This window comes from Panthera leo, chromosome E2, assembly GCF_018350215.1.
Source record: "Panthera leo isolate Ple1 chromosome E2, P.leo_Ple1_pat1.1, whole genome shotgun sequence".
Classification (NCBI taxonomy): domain Eukaryota; kingdom Metazoa; phylum Chordata; class Mammalia; order Carnivora; family Felidae; genus Panthera; species Panthera leo.
In genome coordinates this window covers 27,373,902-27,392,219 of record NC_056693.1, presented here as the reverse complement: position 1 = coordinate 27,392,219, position 18,318 = coordinate 27,373,902, and the positions used below count along the sequence as shown (strand labels likewise).

Here is an 18,318-nt window from a genome sequence, read left to right as displayed (position 1 = left end):
CTGAGGCTGGTGGCCCCTGTGGCTCACAGGGCTGAATCCTGGGGCTGTATGCGACCAGGAACTGGGTCTGGGGTCTTGGAGCTTCCAGCTCTGCCTAGGAAATCCAGAAAAGTGACAGCAGTCAGGCTGGGCCCCAACTCAGAGGAAGGGATACCCCCCACGGGCCCCGAGGCTGATGTAGCCCTCAGGTGCTGCATGGTGGCCTTGACCAACTTCCTCAAATCCCCATCCGGGGCCTGCAGTGGCTGAGAGGGACCTCATGAGGAATGGCTGTCCTCCGTAGGCCCCTGCAGCCACTCCTCTTGTCCCACCTGTTACTGGTCTCTGAGGACACAGATCTGTGTCCAGGTGAAGCCGCCTTCTTGCCAGCTGGCTTTTGTTACACTAGATTGGTCACATGTCCACCCAGAAATACCGTGCACACACACACACACACACACACACACACACAATACCATACCCCAGAAAAAGTGCCACATGGACATCCCCAGAAACACCACACGTAGTACACGCAGACATGCTGAGACACCATATATTGAAATAGCACCATTTTCAATAAACAGCATGAGGGACTCACACACCAGCTCTTGAAGCTTCCACTGGGCAGTGACACACATCTCCTCTCATGTTGTCTTGGCCAGATACAGTCATGTGGCCGTGCCCAGTTTCCAAGGGGACAAAGGAAGGTAATCTGCCCTGTGCCCAGAAGGAAAAGAGAGCTGGTGTTTGCCACACCCTCAAGCACTGTGCACACCATGACCCACAGGGTGCATCTGCCCACTGGAAACCTGCGTTGCCTGCACAGCCATGCAAAGATGGACCCTGCCCTCAGTAGTCACACCCTTCCTTGGGGATGAGGCTGAGGCCTCTGCAACAGGGCTGAGTCATAAAGTCACGGGGCAGCACTGGGGTCCCCCTTTTCTGGGGTTGAAGAAACACAGCGGTAGCCTTTGCAGGGCAGACCGCCTCTCACTGTGCTGCAGCCCATCCACACAGCCGGGCCTGGGCCCATCCTGTCTGCACAGGTGGTGACAACCGTCATCCAGAGGAAATTAAAAAGGGGCCATGGAGGACATAGTAAGGACTCATCATCAGGCAGTCAGGGTCCCTTCCTGTGGGCTGGCCCCGTGCCAAGGTGGGCAGAGCTGACTTCATCCTGTCACGGTGTGGGGCAAAGTTAAGGACCCGAGAGGGGATTCCACTTCCGAGGGCCACCAGCAAGGTGATGACCCTGCCCAGGGCCCACCGCTGTCCCCACCTTGATCCACAAACTGAGCATGAGCCTCTGTGCTAAGGACGGCTGGCTTCCCCTCTCCCCACTGACCGAGGGACATTAGTGCCAGCACCTGACCGATGGGCTGTCCAGGAAGTACCCTTGCACGTCCACTGGCCACGCGTCCTTCCGTGTGCAGCCTGTGTGTCGCCATACTCTACCTCCCACCTGCCTTACCTGCCTGGCACAGCTACCAAAATAGACCCCGAGTCCCCAGACAACTGAAGCTTTTTATGGCTCAACACGGCAGGCTTCTTTTAAACCCACTAGCTCCTGTACACTCTGATTTACTTGAACTAGGGACATGCTTGGCCCTCTGGTCCTCCCACATTGTCCTGGGTGCCAAGAAACGGATGCTCTCCTCCCTTATTGGCCTGAAGGTTTCCCCAGAGAAGTTGCCCAGTCCTGCCTTTTTTGAACTTCATCGGTGTCACTGTGCCACAGGCCCACCTCGTGACACAGAGGCACAGGGAGCTGTGGCTTCAAGCTGGCTCTCGCTTTGGCTACACTCACCCAGGGCTGCAGACTGTCCCGGGCATCAAGAATGGTTCACATGAGCTGGGTCATCCCGTCAACCTTTAAGGGAGATCCTCAAATGCTGAGAACCTCGCTACATTTTACAGCCTTAACCAGTGACTATTTTCTGCAATTAATGATTTTAATTATAGCCCATTTAAATGTGGAAGTGTTGTAGCAACACCAAATGTATGCAAATAATGGCTCTCCTTAAGTAACTTAAAGAGCAATTATCTGGGTTTTTTTAAGAGGAGGGTTTTTCAGGCATCGAAGTTTTCATGGTCATTACGCAGAATCTGGGGCCAGTGGGCAGGTATGTTGTTTCCCAGGGGTGACATGTGGGGGTTTGTGTCTACAGCAGGAGACAGGGTCCTTTTTGGAGTCTTGACTGGCTCTGCTGGCCATTTGTCATTTGAGTCCTGCTGGGAAGGCTCAGGGAAACTACTGTTTGTAGGGACAAGTGACTGGGCAGAGAGGGCTTAAGATATAAGACCTAGGATTGTTTTCATTGTAGGACCGGAATGCCAGAGGTGACAGAGATGGGGTCTGGCCCTGGCAGGCTTGGGCTGTGTCACAGTGACGTGTCTACCTCCAAAGAGAATGTTCTTTTAGGATGCATTGACAGGAGCACTGTTGCCAGGATGAGGTGCAAGTCCTGTTTAGTTCTGAGTTCAAGTGGCTTTGCCAAGACTGACATTAATTTTAAGAACTTCAGACAGACGGGAACACATTCATAACAGAGTGATTAGGAGCAGAAGAGGGAACTCAGCTTTGTTATCCATTTGTTCAGAGTATGTGTATGGAGGTCCCACTGTATGCCAGGCATGAGACCCAGGAACTGACAAGACTGTGGTCAGTGAGACAGAGAAACACCCACAGGGCCTGCATTCAAAAGGGATCGATAGACAGTGTCCTGTAGTGGTCACCACAAAGAAAATAAAACCAGGTAGTAGGTGGGGGTGTGATGGGGGTGAGGTTGGATAATCCTTGGTGAGTGTGGTCAGGGAGGGCCTCTCTGAGGAGGTGGCATTTGAGCTGAGACTTGGCTGGTGAGAAGGATAGAGTATGTGGAAGAGAGCCATGAATGCAAAGACCCTGTGGCTAGCCATGACTGCAAAGGCCCTGTGGCCGTGTGATCCGGGTGTGTTGCTGGGAGTGGAAGGTGGCTAAAGCACAGTGAGTGGGGAGGGGTGGTGTGGAGAGGGCCGGCAGGTGGAGGCCAGGTCATGGCAGGGTTTGTAGGGCAGCAGAGGAGTTTGGATTTTATCCCCATTGTGATGGGAATCCAAGCAGGGAAGAGGTATTATCTGATTTCCACCCTGAATCAAAATTTAAGAAGTCTGGTGTTTGAAAGACACTACTAAAGGGCGTCTGGGTGGCTCAGTCGGTTAAGCAACCGACTTCGGCTCAGGTCATTATCTTGCAGTTTGTGAGTTCGAGCCCCGTGTTGGGCTCTGTGCTGGAGCCTGCTTCAGATTCCGTGTCTCCCTCTCTCTCTGCCCCTTCCCTGCTTGCACTTTGTCTCTCTCTGTCTCTCAAAAATGAATAAACATTAAAAAACATTAAAAAAATTAAAATTAAAAAAAGACTGTTAAAACAAGAAGTCACAGACTGGGAGAAAATATGTAGTAATCACATATCTGATGAATAACTTGTATCCAGGGCATGTAAAAAAAAAAAAAACCCCTTCAGAACTTAACAACGAGGGGAAATCCACTGTAAAACAAGCACAACATATCAACACTTCACCGAAGATGTGGGGGTGCTCAACGCGACTATAGTTAGGGAAGCACAAACGTAAACCACAATGCAATGCCACCGCACACCTATCAGGATGATTGAAACAGAAGCAAAAAGCCAGCAATGTGAGTGCTGGCCAGGGTGTGGAGGGGTGGCTGAAACCCCCACATGTTGCCGTGTTTACCCCAGAGCACTAAAAGCATGCTTCCGCAAAAACCTCTGTGGATGGTTGCCCCCCACTGGAAACCCCTTAATTGTCCCTTACCTGGGAACGGGTGGACAGATGTGGTACATTCAGGCAGTGGTACACTACTTGGCAATAAAAAGCAGCCGCTGATTCACACAGCAACTTGGATGAATCACAAATGCCAAGTGAAAGAAGCCAGATTCAAAAAAGGCTCCATACAACATGGCTCTATTACCTGGCGTCCCAGAAAAAGGCAAGACTATTGGAACGGAAAACACCAATGGTTGCCAGGGGCTGGAGGTGGGGGAAGAGACGGGGGAGACAATATAAGGTTTGTGTACATACACACACACGTACCCAGGGAGCTCAGGCAGCATGCTAGGCTGTGGGGATCCAGCCTGACTCCAAGTAGCTTTCAGGGGACCATTTGCCAGGAGAAGATGTGGAAAGAGGGGACAGTTGTCTTCAAGCATTTTAAGCTCTGCTCTCATGATTCCAGTGGACCCAAGACTTCTGGAAGTGGGCAGAAACTCGGGACAGGCACGTTGCTCTCTGAGAACCATGGCTCAGGCATCGCTCTCTGGGGTTAGCTCACGCAGGATGGGGAATTAAGTTGTAAGGACACAGGAGTTGCTTTTGCTTACCAAGAGCAGGCAGTGTTGTTGGGTTTTCAGTGGCCCTGTTCTTATGAATCAAGTACTCCTTTCTCAAGGCGGTGACATTGTGCCTTCTGCCTCTTCCTGGTTCATACTGTGTTCTTTTTCTTTCTGAAGCCTGACTATCTGGGGTTGTCCATACAAGGAAAAAGGTGGCCAGTGTTGCCGTGGCTTCTATCATTTCTGCTGAGACAGACACAACTGGGTATTTCAACAGAGGGGATTTAGTGTGGGGATTTGGTTACACAAGTAGCCAGATGGAACACCCAGCCAACCCAGAAATAGTGACTGCAGAAAACAGAGGGCATGCAGGCAACAGGTTCTAGATCCCTGGAGAGGGAATCTGATGGTTGAGCTCTGATGGTTGATGGTCAGCTGCCCCACCCTGCTCCACTGAACTGTGGTGGGGAAGGGAGCATAGGCTGGTAAGCACTGCATATGTCCACTATGTGGGAAAACACTGTCCAGATGGAAATAAAGGAAAGGTAGTGAGGTCCCTGTCAGTAGAGGGGTCTGAAATGCTGCAGAGCAGGAGGCAGGGAGCACAGTCTTTGTGAAGCAGCTCTGTATTTGAAGCCTTGTCATTTACCAGCTGTAGGCCTCAGCTTTCTTGTCTGTAAAATGGGAGTATTAATAGTTTGTACCTCATAGTTGTATTGTGAAAGGCCCTGGGCACCGTGACTGGCACATAGCAAGAGCTTAGTATGTGCTACTTGTTGTTATTATTAGCAGTTACCATTATTTTTAGCATTATTATTGGCATATTATTAGGCATTTAAGGGTCAGATGACTTTTCAGGGTCTCCTCCGCTAGGGATTTGTTGTGATTTCATGATTTCTGGCCTGAGTCTGAACATAGTGAGATGCTGGGTCCCTCCATCTGTGGTGGCCAGCCAAGTGCGAAGGCCACGGGCACAGGACACCCACACTGGGGCACCGGGAGGAGCTGGGTATGCAGAGCAGTGAGGCAAGGTGGAAAGGCCACAGAGGCCAGGGCTTCGAGTCCCCTTCCCGCCTTTCACTGCCTTTCCAGGCCTTTCCTCTGGATGGTTTCCCCTCAGCCTTGCCCTTAGCCCCATGGAGGGCAATGTGAACATTTGGTGGGGGGGCTGTGAGACAGCTCTGTAAGCCACAGACCCCAAAACTGTCAGACCTGCTGGCCTGGCATTTCCAGCCTCAGGCCTCAGCAGATGAGGGCCTGGGGCCCTGTGGGCCCCTTGCCAGGGTTAGTGGACCCGAGTGGAGGGGGCAGGCTCAGCTGCCCAGCCCAGCTGTCTCTGAATCCCTGTGGACACCTCTGTGCCCACAGACACTGGGCAGGGATGCACCTCCTCGTGTCCTTCCTGAGGCTCACCGTGTCCTGTTCTTCACTGTCACCGAGAGAATGCATGAGGGAGTGTATGAATGACTAGCTGTGTAGGACTGGCCTCGGACATGGAGGGCAAGCTCCCCACGAGACTGCCCAAGAAATAGTTTTAACAGCCCCCTCCCCTGGGTGGCTCCCTCCCGTGGGCCACTCTATGACCTAAGCATTCTGCATGGCTTGTCTCAACACAACCCCATGACGTAGGTACTCTTCTGCTCGTTTACAGATGTGGAAACTGAGACTCCAAGAGCTTAAGTGGTTTGTCCAAGGTCACCAGCAAACGGCAGAGACACATGCAAAGCCAAATTGTCTTTGACACCAAGGCAAACAGAAACCCTCCAAAGTTTAAATGAATTGCCATTTATATGAGCTAATAGATTTAAATGAGGCCTGCAGTGCTGAACTATAAAAAGCCTTCATGTCAGGGGACCCAGAAACTATTTTAGTAGTTGGGCCAAGCAGGTAGCACAAGTAGCAGTAACAGGGGATTCGAGGGAACCTGCTTGCAGGTGGGCCCGTGTGGGGCCGTGGGGCCGGGCCTGTTCTACGCGGTGTTCTCGAGGTTGGAGCTTGGGGCCAGGGGCCTGCCGACCTTGTGACAAGCAAGGAGGTGCGTTCAGCTCAGGCTAGGCTTGGGGACAGGCAGGATGAGATCTGGTTGTGGAGACAGGGACCTCAGGAGACCTCAAGCCTCCTAGTGTCACCACTTTCTCCCCTTACGGCAGCCTTGCCGGGTGCTGTCACAGGGAGCCTCGCGCCAGAGGAAGAGTCTGTTCAGTGAAGGAAGGTCTGGCATTCCTCAGGCCTCTGTGACGGGGCTGGGCTGGGCTGGGCTGCGGGGGAGCGGAGGGCCTGCCCTGCGCCCTGGAATCTAGACTCCCTTATTGACAAAGCGAGGGGCCGCAGGAAGCGCTTCCTGAGCCGGGGCCTGCAGCGGCAAAGCGGCCAGGCCTGCGTCGAGCGGGCGCATTTAAAGGATTAGTTCACGCTGTTTGCTTGTGTGTGCCTAATCATGCCGCTTCCAGCTAAATGATTACAATTGATTAAAAGCAGAGCTAGGTATTCTAACAAGCAACCTGGAGCCCTTCCAATGGGGTGAGCTGGGCCCTGCCAGGCTGAATCCTGGTACCCGGCCAGGGGGAGGTGTCTGTGAGCCAGGGGTATGGTCTGAGGTCCGTTGGGACCCTTCCTCCTTCGCTCATGAGAACATTTGAGTTGACCCTTCCCCTCATTCCATTTTCTTTTCTTTTTCTTTTTTTTAAATGTGTATTTAGTTTTCAGAAAAAGAGAGAGAGAGAGACAGAGCACAAGTGGGGAGGGGAAGAGAGAGAGAGGGAGACACAGAATCTGAAGCAGGTTCCAGGCTCTGAGCTGTCAGCACAGAGTCTGATGCGGGGCTCATACCCACGAATCGTGAGATCATAACCTGAGCTGAGGTCAGACACTTAGCCGACTGAGCCACCCAGGTGCCCCACCCTCATTCCATTTTCACTTAAGAATATTTATGGAGTACCAACCATAGGTAGGCACCACCGCCAGGGCCCAGGGTGCGACTGTGAACACCTAGACGTGGTCCCTGTTCTCCCCCAACTGATGGTCTATGGGAGACAACAATGATAAGTCAATAAACACATGAACTAGGTCATTTTAGACTGTAGAATTTTGAGAACGGTAAAACACTGTATGGTGGTGGAAAATGTGTGTGTGTGTGTGTGCGCGCACGCGCACACACGCACACGTGTGCTCACACGTGTGTGTGTCCGGGCAAGGGTGAGAAAATGCTGAGGATGAGAAATTGGACTGGGTGGCCAAGGAAGGCTGGCATTTCACCCGAGTCCTGAAGGTTGAGAAGGAGCCAGTGGGGGGAAGGGCTGGGGACCTTCCAGGAAAGGTGGTGTAAACAGCCAGTGTAAGGACTCAGAAGCATGGACAGATTTGGGGCGTCCAAGGAGCAGAGAAAAGGACAGTGGGGCTGGAGGTGGGGGAACACCTTCTTGCTTCATTCTCTGGACTGTTCCTATCCAGCCTGTTCAGTGAGTTGGATGCTTCCTGTCTGTGCTGTACCTGCTGATCCTTCTGTTCAAGAAGAACCTCGACTCCCTTCTCCTCTTCTTGGGCTTCAGGGTCCAACTTAAGTGGTCCCTTCTCTGAGAAGCCCTCCCTGATTCCCCCTCCTTTGTCTTCTCTGGCCCTGGGTTCAACCCCTTGATCCCTTTGCCAATGCAGATTATAATAACTAGGTCTACACCTGAATCCCCACCCAAATGTGAGTTTTGGGCACGTGAAAACTCCTCTGCTTGCCATCCATCCAACCATCCATCCATCCATCCATCCATCCATCCATCCATCCATCCATCCCCACATGTTTTACCATATTTTTTGAGCCCCTGGGAAGTAGGAAAATAAAGAGAACACAAGCAAGGAAGGGAGAAAAAGCAGGAGGGTTGCAATCTAGGGTTGCAGAGTCTAGGAGCTGAGTTCTTAAATTCCTGGTCCTTATAAGATATAAGATGGGTAACCAACGAGCCAGTTTCCTTGCCTGCGTCCTCGTGCCGTCAGATCCAGCCAGATAATTATAACTAATAATAATTAAAAATTAAAAGTGCTCTAGGCACATACTTAGCATTTGACTCTTTGGCTGAATTTTCTGTGAGTAGCAGCATCTACCTCTGTCCCACTTTAAAGACAGCCCAGTCCCTGCCACTCACTGCTGCTGGGAGAGCAGGGCTGAGCTGGGCTCGGCCTGGGGGAGTGAGAGGGAGGTGCCTGGTGACAGTAGTTCTGGGGAGTGAGAACCTGTTGCTTGCCTTGGAGTAGCCCCCAGTTGGTTCCATTATTTTCCATTGCTGACATTTGTACCTCCCAGCCTCAGTTTCCTCATCTGTAAAGTGGGGTAAGACCCACTGCCTCGGGTGGGTGTGAAGAATGGACCTCATGTGTGAAAAGCACTTAGAATATAAGGCTTCCTGCAGGAACCACAGGGTAGGATCGCTTTGTGTATCCTGCCTTCCCCACGAGGGCAGGACACCAGAGCCCTCTGCAGCTTGAGTTCTATTCAGTGTGAATTCTATGCAGCCCACACCTGTGGACAGGCAGCCTGGGAGCAGCTATGTGATCTTGAGCGAGTCACTAATCCTTTTTGGGCCTCAGTAAATGGGGGGTAATGACAGCCCCTTCCCGTGGGTGTTAGGGAGAGTGCAGGCAGTGGTGCCTGAAAAGCCTCCAGAACCAGCTTGAGGTTTGGTAAAAGCATCAGCACTACATGGGCTTTTGGTTCACCCCTTCATTCGCTCATTTGTTCAGTGCGTCGTGCATGGATGTGCTCAGTGTAGCCCATGAGTGTTTACTGAGCCCCTTCTCTGTGCCAGGTGTGTGCAGGTGTCGAAGACACACAGAGGTCTAAGTCCCTCACCTGTTGTGGGGAGAGGAACAGAGAACTGATGAGGACAAACAGAAAGAATGTCTGTTATATGTTTGCGGCATAAGATACTGTAACATGTCGTGTGTCGTTCAATCTTATCGTAAGCTAAACATAACCTAACACGACTGCTGTGCCAACTGGGTCCCTGTGATGTCACAGGAGGTGTGGGGGCCCGGGATCTCCCCCTTTCTCACTGTGCCTCCACACACTGGGTCTCTTGATCTATTTACTCTTCTGGGGGGCACGGCCTTCCCTGCTCACAGTAAAGTGTATCCGCATCATCATCATCTCTTACCACTGCTACCACTTGGGGCGGCTGAGCCTCCTGAGGGACTGTGTGTGGCAGTTCAGGGTCTGCATCTGGAGAAGACTGAGGAGTGGTCACAGATGGCTCCTTGTCCTCCCGAGCCTGGAGCACAGGCCTGAGCCCCTCACCCCAACATAGTAAAAATGAGACAGCGTTTTGTGAGTGCTTACTGGGAGCCTGAATCCCTCCCTTCAGACATGTAGTCTTTTGAGACCTCGCAGTGACCCCCAAGTGTGGGATCCTATGATCTCCATGTCACAGATGGGTAAACTGAGGCTCCCCAGGGTGACACAGCTGCTAGAGTTGCAGAGCTGTGAACGAGGCAGGCTGACACTAATATCTGTGTTCTTAGCTCCAAGGCTGAGGCAGTGGGCTTGAAGGTGACTATCCGCCCCTTAGGAGCCAAGCGCAGGCCTCCGGGGGCTGGGTGCCAGGGGCCAGGTGCTGGGGGCAGGCAAGTCTTCCTTCCCAAGAGAGCAAGAGTTCTAGAACATGACTGATAGGTGGTGTGGGTCCAGGGCAAGTGACTGTCCCTCTCTGGGCAGGGTGGGTGAGCAGTGGCTACCGTGGTCATCGTACAAGGAGCAAAAGAGAAACAGGCCCTGGGAGGAGCCTGTGCCGGGATACGCGAAGATGCCCTTGTGAGACCTGGGGCTCTGCCCGCTTGAGCAATGAAGTGTGTGGAGGCCCAGGTGGGGACTGGGGGGGCTCCCCCCGAGGCCCAGCTCCGGGCAGAGATGGCACTTGGAATCGGCCTCAGGCTGCCTGTCTGCCCATCAGAGCCTGTCATTCATGCCCTAGGGCGGGGGGCCAACCAACTTAAGAGGGGCACCGTGCCATCATGACAGATGGGCACGGGGGAGCTGCCAGGAGCCTCCAGCCAGCGGCCATTGTGTGTGCCGGGAGCCCAGCCCCTTGCCAGAGCTGTCCCAGCCCGGACCAAATGCCTTCAGTTTCTTAGAAACAATAGTAATACTCATAATGGGGTGTCGGGTTGGTCCAGAGCTCCCAGAGGTTGACCCCTTACAAAGCCCTGCCTCCCCACCTCCCACTGACTTAGACAAAGAGGCAGCCCGACTTACAGGAAAGACACGGGCCTTGGGGTCTGGAGGGTGTGAATCTCAGAGTTGCTTCTTGCTGTAACTGAGACCCTGGGCATGTGACTCTCCTGGGACTCACCATCCTCCCATGGACATTGGGCTAGTGCTGTCTCTCCTGGAGGCTCGTTATGGGGGTGCAGCATAGTGTTTATGAAACAAGGCACATAGTGCCCAGCCAAGGGGGGCCTAACGGAGGGGATGGTGTTGACATAGAACTGATGTGCTGTTGTCCCACCTTGACAGACGGAGACACAATATCATGTCATGTCACACGTCTAGTAAGAGCTGACCTAACCCTGGTATGGAACAGCAGTGACAGAAACAGCCCCCAGGTACTGTGGGGAGCCCTCTGCATCGATTATCCTATTTAGTTCTCAGGACAGTTATATGAAACCAATGCTGTTGTTCTCCCCATTTTGCAGATAAAGAGACTGAGGCATAGCTAGGCAATGGCAGAGATGGGGCTTGAACCCAGACAGCCTGGCTGCAGAGGCTGAGTACTGAACCACTCCACTGAATACCATGGGCAGGCTTTTTCCTGTTGTTGAGTCCGCCCATGTTAAAAATGAGGCCTGCTTTGTCCTTTGATGCAGCAGTCTGTCTTCCCAACTCGTTGGGAGCCAGGCCGGCTGCCTCCTGCAAAGGTACCGGGGCCAGGCATGGCTGGGGAGGCTTGGCCCCCACCAGCTGAGAGACAAGAACCGGGTGCTCTTGGCGGGAGCCTGGATTGCACTCTTTGGTTGAGCAGGAACAATTACTAATGACATTTAGAAAGAAATTAATGATGAGAAATGCAAGTTGGCATTTCAGGAGCGCCAGGCAGCAGCCGCGCGTCCGCACTCACAGGAGAGGCAGGGATGGAGGGGGGCGGGCGCGGAGGGGAGAGGGAGGAGATGGCAGAAATTAATTTTGCTGTGTCAATAATGAACATGGCCCCACTCGCTTTGCTTCTGGAGTTTAGACAAAATCAAACATGGACTGGCTGGGGCCGGTCCAGGGCTGCAGTGAGATCCCCTGTGTACTAGGTTCTGCATGGAGGCAGGTGACAGCTTTGGTTTGGTGTCTCCTTTCGGTGGCACCAGGAGGCAGAGGGGTGGGCCGGGGACAGCAAGAGGGGAGGAAGCCGCCTGAAGACTGGACCATTTGGGCACCAATCCAAGCACCACTTCTTACCCATTGCATGAGGTAGCAAGCTGCTTCTCCTTGCTGAACCTCCATTTCTTCATCAGTAAGACGGGGGACAATCGGAGATGTAAAGATAGTGTATGTATGAAGAAGAGCCGGCCCAGTTTGGGCACACAGTAGGAGCTCAATATATTGTTAGGTATTACCGTATTTCACTGACATGTTTTAGATACACAACTTCTCATGATAACATCTCTTAAATTGGAATAGTTCCCATGTGTTACACTGTAATTGGTCTTTTTTTAATTTGTTTGTTTGCTGTGATACATCAAATACTGGAGCATCTTATATTCTGTGGGTCTTGGATAAAATATAGCATTGATCGGAGGTATGGTAGAAGGTAAGGAGGCCACAAGATGCTGAAACTGTTTGGGGTAGGGTTTGGGCTTCCCAGTGGGATACAGGAGTATACCATCTCCTTCCTTCCCATCGGGTGCTCCAGAATGATGGAGAAGGACCCAACCAGTCTCCTGTCATGTGAAGGGGAGGAGATACACACAAGGAAAAGTTATTACATAGTAACATTGACCATTTTTATAGTGTGAAGGGTGAAAACTTACAGCCTATGGCCAGGGACATCGGGGTCTTTAAATGGTGGTCTATGTTTCAAAATGGAGATTTCCTATAATTATAGTGGCTAAATATAGGTAGTGCTTATTAAGTGTCAGACAGTGTTCTTAGCACTTTTAAGCATTAAATATTCAATTCTCATAATGCCTCTATTATTAAAATAAAGAAACTGAGGCACAAAGAGTCTAACAAACTCCCCAGACCACAGAGCTGGTCAATGCTGGAGCCAGGCTATCGGCCCCAGGTTCTGTCCTCTTTACCACTACACTAGAATTCTTGATTTTTCTACAAATCAGACCCAGTAACCCCTGGACCATAGTTCTGGTGACAGCAATCAGCTACCCCCTTTAGACACAAGGATGTGCTCCCTGGCTCAACACAACCACACCTGGTCTGCCCCACCTGGTTCACCCTCTGAGCTCCAAGTTTGAGTCCTCTGCTGCAACACATCACACTTTGCAAATGTTATTCCACTGGTGCCTCAACAACCTGGGACCACTAGAAGCGCCCTTTACTCTCGCCATTTTGCAGACCTGATAGCTGAGGCTGGGAAAGGATAATACTCAGGAAGAAGTGGAGCCCAGGGGGAAATGGGAAGTGTGTTCCACCTATGTGGTTTGTGTGTTTGAGCAGGGGAGGCACGTGTGGCTCAGGGACCAGTCCCCACCTAAGCCAGACCTAGATGCACAGTCCAACAGCTGCATCCCTGACCTGGGGCACTACCTTAGTCTCCCCCATCCTTCCTGCTGAAGGTGCCACATCAAAAATGTAGGGTCATCCATGCTTTCGAGTTGACAGTGATGGCAGAACTTCATGGCTAGTATTCATTATGATAATATTGAACATCTGTATATCATTTTACATGTTGTAAAACCTTTTACATGTGTTATCTAATTTGGAGCTCGTACCAAGTCTATGAGGTAGGTATCATTCATCCCACTTTTTAGGCAAGGAAATATGAACTTAGAGAAGTGAAGTGACTTGTCATATATGTAGTAAGTGACTAAAGTGGGATTTGGACTTGAAAGCCCATTGTCTTTCCACCAACCCATCCACCCAACTACCTACTTCTGTATTCATGCTCTCCTCTTTCTCCTACTAGTCATCCATCTGCCACCCATCTACTTATCCATACATTCATTTGTCCATCCATTCACCATCCATCCATCTGTCCATCCATTCCTAATCCACCCATCCATCCATCTTTTCATCCATCCATCCATTCCTCATCTATCCATCCATCCATCCATCTTCCATCCATCATCCAGCCAACCAACCAACCAACCATCAATCCATCTACCTATTCATCCATCCATGTATCCATCCACCAGTCAGCCATCCATCTTCTAACTGTCCATCCATCCATCCATGTATCCATCCATCTATTCATTCAACCAGCCAGCGAACCAGCTAGCTATACATCCATTAGTATCGAGTGCTAAGAAAGTGCCAGGAACTACACTGCTTTCATGACACCTTCCTGATATGCTCTGAATTCCATATTTACCTGCTACCCACCTCTCCCTCTGCCCTAAAATTGCAAATGGACTTACACACACACACACACACACACACACACACACACACACACACAGATTGGGGATACAGATGATTCTTGGTTTGCCTCATGGAAACCGGCGAGTTAGTTCCGCCTGGTAGTGGGAGCGAAAGTATAACGCGGATCTACTTGATCGTGGTGGGGCAGGTGTGTGGGCAGTGATGATGTGCCCACAGTTTGGTTGGAAGCTGAGTATAGACAAGAAGGGCAGACAAGGTATTGCAGGCTGGGCCACCACGTTCGTCAGCCCCATCAGGGGGACCAGCTCCTGAGTAGTGGGCAGCCCCTGACATTCTGGGTAGCAGGGATCACATTTGCCCTTTCCTTTGTGCCAGGCTGGACTTTTTCAAACGGGCAAAGGTATACACCCACGTGTTTCCACAAGAACCATTGCAATCATTAAATATAATCGGTCTCAGCTGCAGTTTTGATTGCTGGGGCATGCCTACAATTCATCACAGCAAATTAGGTCCACCTTCAGAATTGCTGGCCCTGCAGCCTGGGGGGTCTGTCAGTGAGGGGAGCTGGGCTCTGTGGGCTCCGGAAGTCATTTTGTGGGGTGATAGGCCATATTTCTCAGAGTATCTGCCAGAACAGCTCTCCATCCACAGGAGTTAATTTTCTAGAAATTTCAATGACACAGGAAAGTTTCCTATTTAGCAAAAATTTGGAGGAAAGTAGAAATGGACATGATCAAAGTCTTAAAATATTATTTATAAAACCTACAAGCACTGGCTTAGTTTAGGGACCTGGACATATGTGTTCTGTATAATTAGTGACCGTGTGACCTAGATTTTCCAGGACAGCTTGGATTTCAAGTATTCCATCCCAGTCATTGGCTATTTGTCCTGATTTTTGGCTTGTGAAATGTGACTATATCTAGAGCTGGGTTTTCTCATCAAATTTAAATTTTTTTAATGTTTATTTATTTTTGAGAGAGAGAGGGAGACACAGAATCCGGAGCAGGCTCCAGGCTCTGAGCTGTCAGCACAGAGCCTGACGCCGGGCTCGCACTCATGAACGGTGAACCCAAGCCCTGAGCCGAAGTCGGAGGGTTAACCCACTGAGCCACCCAGGCGCCCCTCTCATCAAATTTTAATGAATAAAAATTTAAGTTGTAAAGGCCTGGAAAGATTTTGGAAAAATTAAAGGGAACGATTCTCTCCTACTTTTTTTTTTCCCAACGTGGCAAAATATTTAATGCCTGTAAGTGTGCCTCACGCTGACCCTCCTACCTCCCCAGCCAGGGGAGCATGGTCATTTCCATCCAGCAAGGTTTGAAAGCTGTCAGAGCCCCAATCCTCTGACGAGATTTCTGGGGAGGCCTTTCCGCAGCAGGCCTCATCCCCTTCTGCTCGGGGGAAAGAGCCCCCGCTTATATAGCCCCCTGAGGTCCTGTGTTCTTCCGTGGCCTGGCCCTGGAAACCGGGCCATTGACGATAGCCTAGACTCAGTCACGGCAGGGGAAGCCCCGTACAGCATGGAGGCAGAGAAGGTCTGGCGTCCAATGCCAGCTGGTGCTTGGCAGGTGACGTGCCCCCTGGATGGTGCCGCAACTCACCACCCCGTCCTCCCCCCGCCCCACCATCCAGCCGAGGCCTCCACAGGCTGTGTCTCACTACCACAGCCTGTGCAAACTCCAGCTTCCAACCCTCAAGCCAGAGGTGCGAGGGCAACAGCTCAGGAACGGCTCTAGACACCTTGGCTGTGTGTGTGGAATGGGACCTCGCTCCTTCCCACCTGCCCACCTAGCCTGTAGGTGGTAAAAGCAGTTGTTGTTTTCTCTCATTGTGGCAAAATACATGTAACGTACAATTTACCATCTTAACCATTTCAGAGTGAACACTTCAGGGGCATTAAGTCCGTTTGCTTTGTTGTGCAACCATCTCCACCATCCAGGAAACTTTTCTGCAGCGCAGAAAGTCGGTCCCCACTGAACACTCCCCCCCCCCCCCCCCCGCTCAGCTCCTGGAAACCAGCAGTCTCCTTTCTGTCTCTCTGGATTTGACTACTCCAGGAACCTCACAGAAGTGGAATTACACAGTATTAGTGCTTCTGTGACTGCCTGGGTGCACTTAGCATAATGTCTTCAAAGGATCCGTCCGCTTTTAAGAAAAAAGCGTAACATGCCCTGGGCAGGGCGGGGCAAGGGACGCGGAGGAGCAGGGCAGCTCTGCTTCCTCTTGTCTCCCTGACCCTGTCAGTGGAGGCTTTGCTCCGCCACCGTTGCTTGCTGGCTGTCATTTCAGAAATGCTCGCCGAGTTTGTAGCAAGTGCAGGCTCTGAGCCGACGTGGGGGGAACGGCAGCGAACTGAGAGATGGGGCCTTGCCTGCCGCGCTCGGCCTGGTGAAGGCATTGCCATGACAGGGAGACAGGCAGGTCTGCAGCCTGAGGAAAGTGCCGGAAGGACAGCTGTGCAGATGCATCGTTGCGCCGGATGGGCAGCCCCTCGTTGAGTGGGCGGGAAGGCCTTTCTGAGGGGACTCAGATCAGATGAGAAGGGGCCTGAGAAACTGGGGGAGCAGGCTGGGCGGCGGGAATAGCCACGAAAGGATGAGAAAGCGCCTGGCCCATTTGGGGAGCTGAAAGGAGGTCTGGGGAGCCCTGGCAGGCCTGTCAGGACAGTGTCCAGGGGTCTGGATTTCTAGGTGTGTTTGGAACCCGCTGGGAGATTAATCAGAGAGTTTGCCGATCCCTGCCCCTCGAGGACAGAATGCAGGCTGCGCCTCTCATGGGCACTTTATTTTCTCAGCTTCCATTGCCAGGAAGAGGGAGCCCTGGAGGCAACCTGGGTCATCGGCAGATGGGGGCTTCCAGAGGGTCCTAGTGGTGGTGTGAGTGTGGACAGGTTAGTTGCACACTGAGGGGAGACAAAATGCCAAATGTGACAACCTCTCAATCACTCTGTGGCACGTTGTCGATGTAATGTCTATGTGTGTGTGTGTGTGTGTGCCTGTGAGTGTGTATGTACATGTGTGTGCTGAGGATTGTGGGATATCTGTGAGTGTATGTGCATGTGTGTGTATATGCATGCATATAGAATATATGTGACTCTGTGTGTGTGCAATTGTAGGGTATCCGTGAGTGTGTATATGTGCGTGTGCATGTGATTATGGGGCATCCATGAGTGAGTCTGTACATGGGATATTCACAGATGTGTGTGTGTGTAATTGTGAATTTTCCATGAGTGCATGTATATGTGTGTATAAGTCATTGTGGGGGATCTGTGAGCGTGCGCATGGGATAGCTATGAGTGTGCGTATGTAACTGAGAGTTATCCATGAGTGTGTGTGTATATGTGTGCATGGGATTGTGGGGTATCTGTGAGTGAGCGTGAGTGTGCGTGCGTGTGACCAGGGGTTCTGTGAAGTGCGTGTGTGTGTGTCTGTGTTCGGAGGTGGGTGTGGGAAGTAGGAGGAGCTCTGTGTACCATGTTGCACTCACAAGCACCCCGAGGTGCAGCCACCCCACAATGCCTGAGACACAGTCAGTGGGTGATGGGTGGAAGGGTTCCTAAGTTCTTTGGGAGAAAGAAGGTACGAAGGGATGATTATCTAGACCCTTCAGAGGATGGATAGGACACACGTGGTCTGGCCTCTCCAAGTGGTTGAGGGAGGGCTCGCTGGCCCTTCTGTCTGAGATGGCCATTTTGGAGCTCCTGTGTGGCTCTGGCAAACATTGTTTGATTGGCCTGCATGGTGCTTTAAACATCGAGACATTATATATATATATTTTTTAAATGTACTTTTCAGTTTTCATTATAAAACTAGGTTGAGGGCGCCTGGGTTGCCCAGTAGGTTAAGCATCCAACTCTTGGTTTCCGCTCAGGTCACGATCTCACAGCTTGTGAGTTCGAGCCTCACATCAGGCTCTGCGCTGACAGCTTGGAGCCTGCTTGGGATTCTTTCTCTCCCCCTCTCTCTGCCCCTCCCTCACTCATGCTCTCTCTGTCTCTCGAAATAAATAAATACTCTTTAAAAAAAAAAAAGAAAACTAGCCTGGATCTGAGGAGGACTACCCCTTTCCAACAAGGCTTGGGTTCTTGGGATGACACAGTCCCCACCACACCTGACTGCCTCGCACTTGGCCTGGGCTGCACTCTCTTGCAGGGTGGACTCAACAGCACTGGGTCCCGGAGCTGGAGGCCCCTGTCCAGGCCCTGCTGCTCCCAGTCAGAGGAGCCCTGCTCACCACAGTTGGGTCTACTGGATCTCAGCTGTTCTTTTCCAGTACGTCTACATTTACTGTGAATTTGGTGCCCACACTGATAGGATGCCTCAGTCTCCCCAAAGTATTCTGTGTGTGCTCTTTGAACCACAGATGCACTTTGAGGTGGGGAGAAAAACCCCTCTCTGGCCTTGGGAACCTATCCACCCAGTGCCATTCTACCGGAGTTTCAGGGGGTCTGGTTGATCTCTCCCCAGGCTCTGAGGTGCGT

The 18,318-nt window shown here is 51.6% G+C and overlaps 1 protein-coding gene across 1 annotated transcript in view; it reads left to right on the top strand.

Annotated features, from left to right (window-relative positions):
• Positions 1-18,318, top strand: part of ZNF423 (zinc finger protein 423) — a 271,419-nt gene that overhangs the window by 243,719 nt on the left and 9,382 nt on the right. The window lies entirely within an intron of this gene.